The following is a 6,536-nucleotide window of genomic DNA, read 5'->3' as shown; positions in this document are numbered from 1 at the left end:
AAATTTTTCTAATCTTTCCTCAACTTTTTTGAATAATATGTACAATAAAGTTAGTGGTTTCAACTGGGGATTTATGCTAAATGTGTGTATGGAACTTGAATCTATCTGGTGTCTTTTCTTTTAAACGTAGCTTGGTTGATGGGCTTTTTTTACATAGGGTAATAATCTCCTTCCTAGGTACTCTATCTTTGGATAGAGATTACTTCACGGTAAGCTCCTTCATCAATCTCTGATATATTACACTAGTGGAAAATAAGTTTGGGCATTTCTTTAAACGTAGCTTGGTTGATGGGCTTTTTTTAAATAAGTTGGTCAAGACAAACTTTGAAAAGATAGGGATTGTCCCAAAAGAAATGCTTGACTTGGGAAAGGAATAGACACCTATCTTGGTTGGACCAGTGATCCAGAGTCACACCCGAAACTAAGAAGTTGACAATATCAGCAAACCATGTTTCACTGGACACCACAAGTAACTGTTCATCTGGGAGATTCTCATCCACTAGAGAATCGACAATCAAGGAATTGGGAAGCCGGGATAAATGGACTGCAACTAGATTTTCACTTCCTTTCTTATCCTTAATTTTTAAATCTAAGTCTTGCAAAAATAAAACCTACCTAATGAGACGGGCTTTAGTATCTTTCTTCTGAACAAGGTATACGATCAGTGTACATCACCACATGTGAACCAACTAAGTAAGATCAAAACTTTTCTAGCGCAAACACAACAACTAGAATTTTTTTTTCAATTGTTGTATAATTGAGTTGTGCATTATTTAGGGTCCTACTAGCATAGTAAATGACAGTGGGCAGCTTATTAATCCTTTGACCCAAAACCGTTTCTATGAAAAAATCTGAAGCATCACACATCAGTTCAAAAGGTTCAATCCAAACAGGTGGTTGAACAATAGGTGCATTGGTCAAATCCTTCTTAAGATGCTCGAAGGATTCTAGGCACTCTGTAGAAAACTCAAAAGTTTGATCTTTAGGAAGTAGTGAGGTGAGAGGCCGGGCTAACTGACTAAAGTTCTTAAGAAATCTTCTGTAAAAGCCAGCATGGCCTAGAAAATACCAGACATCCTTAACAAATTGGGGTGGTGGTAAATTAACAATCACATCCACGTTGACTCTATCTACCTTAATTCCCTCATTGAATATCACATAGCCTAAATCAATACCAGATTAAACATAAAATGGCATTTCTCCCAATTCAAAACCAAATTCTTAGATATGAATCTTTTCAAAACTAGGGAAAGATGGTGAAGGCACTCTAAATAGGTATTCCCATGAATTGAAAAGTCATCCATAAATACCTCTAAGAATTTTTTGACCATATCAGAAAAGATGATCATCATACATTGCCGGAATGTAGCAGGGGCATTGCAAACCCCCAAGGGTATATCCTTGTAAGCAAATGTTCCATATGGGCATGTAAAAGTGATCTTATGTTAGTCCTTTAAAGCAATTGGGATCTGGTTATAGTAGGAATATCCATCAAGAAAATAATAATACTCATGTTTAGCTAATCTCTTTAACATCTGGTCAATGAATGACAATGGAAAGTGGTCCTTTCAAGTTGCCGCATTAAGTTTTCTATATTCTATACACACTCTCCACCCTGATTGGACACGGGTTAGAATTAGTTCGTTATTGGCATTGGAAACTATAGTAATACCAGACTTCTTGGGCACTACATGAACTAGGCTTACCCATTTACTATCAGAAATAGGATAAATTATTCTATGATCCAAGTACTTTAGGATCTCTTTCTTAATGACTTCCATCATCACTGGATTAGCTCTTCTTTGGGGTTTCATGGATGGTTTGAAATCCTCCATAAGATGTATATGATGTTGCATAATAGAAGGGTTTATACCCTTGATATCAGCCATGGTCCAACCTAAGGCTTCCTTATTGTCTATTATCACTTTAAGTAATTCTTTTTCCTAGCTAAAAGTCAACTCTGAAGAAATTATTACTGAAAGAGTCTGGTCAGGCCCTAGGAAAGCATACCTCAAATTAGGTGGCAACTCCTTAAGATCTAGCTTAGGAGGCTCAACTATCAAAGGTTTGGGAATGGAATTGGAAGGGGGTCATAAGGGCTCCACAAGTGTATGAAGACTCAAGACTTCAGAAAAGAAAATTTCACTATCATCATCCAACTCATCCATACATTCTTGAAATTCCGAATCAAAATCAATATCAAAGTTGGTAATTAAATCATCAGAAAAATCTAAAAAATCCTCAAGCATATTGATCCCTTCTTCCATATGTGGTTTCTTGCCTATCCTAAACATATTAAACTCAACAGTTTGATTGTCAAAAGATAACCTTAGGAAACCATTCTGACAATTGATTAATACATTACTGGTAACCAGGAATGGTCTTCCTAGAATTATTGGGATCTCATCCTTAATTGAAAAGGGTTTGGTATCTAAAACAATAAAATCAATAGGGAAAATAAATTCTCCCACCTTAAGTAAAACTTCATCAACCATCCCTTTAGGAATCTTAACAGACCTATCTGCCAACTGTAGAGTAGTTCCAATGGCTTTTAATTCTCTCAATCCTAGTTGTTTATACACATGGTAAGGCAAAAGATTCACACTTGTGCTAAGTTCAAGTAAAGAATGCTCAATGTAGGTATTGCCTATGACACAGGCAATGGTAGGGCTCCCTAGATCCTTATATTTGGTCGTCATAGACTGAGTTATTATGGAACTAATGTTACCTGCGAAGAATGCATTTTTGGGCACACTTTTGATACATTTGTGAATACACAAATCTTTCAAGATATGGCATCCAGAATAAGGATGTTCACTTCTACCTTTTTAAAGAATTTTAAAATCTTATTTATGGAAGTAGTCTTCTTTTTGTTTACAAAGCAATTAAGAAAGGGGATAGGGGGAACATAAGGACTGTTAGGGATTTGCTCTTTTTCAGAAGAATCATTTTTTGTTTCCTCAACCAAATCATCTTTAGTTATTTTAAGTTCATCAAACAAATGTGGAATAAGAAACACACTTGTGTCTTCAAAAGAAGGAGAGTTAACAAGAGTAATAGACGGGAAAGAGTTAGGAACACTCTGTTGGTAGTCTCGACCACTCCTAAGGGCATAAATAGTATGAAATTGATTAGAGGGCCCTTGTTGGGCCTAACCTTATATCACATTCAGTGATGCATTAGTAGGTGCTTGTGAACTAATAGGCTTATGGCTAGGGTTAGGCTCTTATTGACTGGGCAATGTTCCTTTCTCCCTCTCACGTAAAATTGAGACAACTTGGGTGAGTTCTCTTGTAAGATTTTGATGATTTGTCATGAGAAGGGTCATTCTTTTTTAAGCCACTTATTCTACTTGCCTCTCCAATGTTGGTAGACCCAAGGGATTGCTAATAAGATGATAGGAGAGTGGGCTTAAGGAAACTAACCTGAGGTCCTACATTTAGCCTAGGAAAAGTATTTGGGGCAAAAGGCTGTTGAGACCTTTGGGGTCCAGGTTGACCCTGATTATGGAAATTAGAAGGCCCTGCTTGGTTGCCCTGGTTCCAGGAGAAATTCGGATGATTTCTCCACTATGGATTGTAAGTGTTACTATATAGATTATTCTGATATAAGGCATTAACACTATCATCGGAAGTGCCCCTAAAGGTGTTGGGGCATTCTTCTATAACATGTCCAGGGGACTGGCACCAAGTACGCATCTTAACCAAATTGACTGATGATGGCTCTCTATGAACAATAGCCTTAATCTTTTTGATTAAGCTATCCAAGTGGGCTTCCTTGGCTACTATCCCATCCACAAAATAACCTTTCCCTCCAATAGTTCTTTCAATTTCTTGAGTTGATTCCCACTCACAAGTTTTTTCAGCTAAGTCAAGTAAGAATTCTCATGCCTTTTCTTCATTTGTAAATGATGTAAATCGCCCAGGGCACATTGACCCTATCATTTATTTAGTTGGGTAATCAATACCCTCATAAATTATTTGGCATAAATTTCATAAGTCTAGGCTATAGTGAGGGCATTCTTGGAGTATATCCTTGAATCTCTCCATAAGTTTAGAAAATGACTCACTAGGCTTTTTCCTAAACTGAAGGATATCACTTCTAAGCTTATTGGTCTTATGAGTTGGGAAAAACTTCTTGAGGAGGACAACTGTGAAATGCTCCCATGTGGTTATGAAATTTTTGGTAACTCATACAATTACTTCTTAACTTGATCTTTCAATACAAAAGTGATGAACCTAAGCTTAATAGCATCATCAGAAAGTTGTTGGATCTTAATTAGAACACATACCTCTTCAAATTCTCTAAGGAATAGGTATGCATCCTCAGAGGTCAGCCCATGGAAGTGGGGCAACATAGTGATGCACTGAAATTTGAGCTCAAAATTATTGCCCTGGGCTTATGTTAGAACTTGTGTTAGAACTGTGTAGGAAGGTTGGGTTGCTCTAGCTCGGTAGAACCTATCTTTCAAAGTAGGAGGGGGTTCTGATGGATGGTTTTACGGTTGGTCTAGGTCTCCCATAATGAAAGGTATTGATGAGAGTATATGTAATACCCCGCTTCTTAAACCCGGTCTGATTTTGCGGTTGAACCGGTTTAACCATGCAGGAACCGAGCCAGAGGAAATTAGAGCAGGTTCCTTATGGGCTATGATGGCACGGGTGACCTTAAACACCGGCTGGCCCGACAAGTCCGAGCCAGTGCCAGAAGAGACGGGAGTGCCCAAACCGTGTACGTGCACCTACCATAAGGCTATGTACGGATAAAATAGGTATTATATCCGTATTTTAAGGTATATACGTATGCTACATCGTATGCCTGGGGTGGGGTTCGCGCCGAGGTCCGAACCCGGTCAAAATCCCAAGTCTTGGCTCTCAGGTGGGTAGGACAGGTGGGTGCACCCACCTGAGTGACCCATCCAAGAGCACTATTCACTTAATTAGGAATAGTATATAAGGCTTTATGATTTCTTTTCTTTCCATTTATTACCTTCGTACGTTGGTGAGAAAAGTAAAGAGGAGAGAGAAAAGAAAGGGAAGAAGAAAGGAAGAGGAAGAAAGGAAGGATTTCAGTGGCGCCGAAGCTCGATCTTGCCATTCCGGTGCCGGGAGAGTAATCTTCAACTCTAGATCTACAGTTGGAGGTAAGAAAAGTTGGGTTTTATGAACATTCACCATACCCAAGCTTTAAACCCTTGATTCCAGTATGGTTTCTTAAGATCTTGTAAATACCCTTTGAAATGATGAATCTAAGGGTTAATAGATGATTTATGTGTTGATCTTGAAGGATTTGAAGAGATATTGACAAGATAGAAGAAGCATTGTGAGTGGGAAGTGATTTGAAGGGTTTGAAGTCATTTTTTGGGGAAAGAAGGTAAGATGGTTTCCCTCACTTGAATCTAACCTAGATCTAGGTTAGAACCATCTTATAGGACCTTGAGGGTGTGAAGAATGGGTGGGGAAAAGCCCCATTTGATTCCCCAGAGAATGGAGAAAATGGGGAAGAAACAGTGCCTTTCCCGCCAAAACCGGTGGGTACAACCGGCGGGTACCTACCCGCCTATGGGTACCCACCTGAGAAGGCAGGGGGCCTTCAGGCCTAACCGGTGGGTACCTACCCGCCGGTTTTAGCAAAGGGTCCCTAGCCCAACCGGCGGATACAACCGGCGGGTACCACCGGTGGGCCCCTACCGGCCGGTCCCAAACCGGTGGGTAAAACCGGTGGGTAGACAGCCCACCTGTCTGACCCACCCGTGTGGCCCCGAAGGAGATCCTTAGGTCCGATCGAACCCAAATCGGACGTGTGACCTTCTTTTGACGTTCTAAACACGATTTTGACATCGGATTTCATTAATTTTGATTCTAAAGTGGTGAAGTACTAACCCCGCTCAATTATGTTAGGTTCACCAAATCCTACCCGATTCCCTCCGGATCTCACCCGTACCGAACGGGAATCCTTGTACGCTACAAGTAAGTGGAGAGAGGACGTTTGGCCTTGTTTCAAGGCATTTGTTTGGCATTTATATAACTATATCTAATCTAGTCATGTCATCATGAATATGCTATATAGATTAGTCATTCCACTCATTGATGTGCATATATGCTATGTTTACTTTTCAAATGCCAATTGAATGAGATGTTTATATGTTGAATGTGGACATCATGGAGCATAATGCATTGATAGACTAGATGCCGTGGTCGGCTTGAAAACGAATGCATTGGTGGCCCGTGGTATGGGACACGGAGGCACTATGTAGTCGTACTGTCATATAGGAGCATGCGGTATTAGGATTCTCACCATCCCGTGCTACGACCCTTCCCAACAGGGGTTAAGGTGTTGGGTTGCCATTTGGGGGGAAGCAGGGGTCGCGGTTGTCGGACACTGTGGCGGTTAGGCATTACGCCCGGCGAGTCATGTAGGACAGTCGGCAACCCCGGTGGTACATTCAAGAGGGCCAATCGTACTGCTTTTAAATTGCTGGAGTCAGCACCTTTATTTCAGTTATTTACATTTCTGTTGAGAGCCGGTGGACGGCA

At 40.3% G+C, this 6,536-nt stretch overlaps 1 non-coding gene across 1 annotated transcript; it reads left to right on the top strand.

Annotated features, from left to right (window-relative positions):
• The first annotated feature begins 4,002 nt into the window (after positions 1–4,002).
• On the top strand, positions 4,003–4,109 carry LOC122068853. Its single transcript, XR_006137256.1, has one exon. It is a non-coding gene; the product is annotated as a small nucleolar RNA R71 (small nucleolar RNA).
• Positions 4,110–6,536: the final 2,427 nt, after the last annotated feature.

This window comes from Macadamia integrifolia, unplaced genomic scaffold (genome assembly GCF_013358625.1).
Source record: "Macadamia integrifolia cultivar HAES 741 unplaced genomic scaffold, SCU_Mint_v3 scaffold462, whole genome shotgun sequence".
NCBI classification, from domain to species: Eukaryota; Viridiplantae; Streptophyta; class Magnoliopsida; order Proteales; family Proteaceae; genus Macadamia; species Macadamia integrifolia.
The sequence above is the reverse complement of the archived record's forward strand: the minus strand, read 5'-3'. Positions and strand labels throughout refer to the sequence as shown.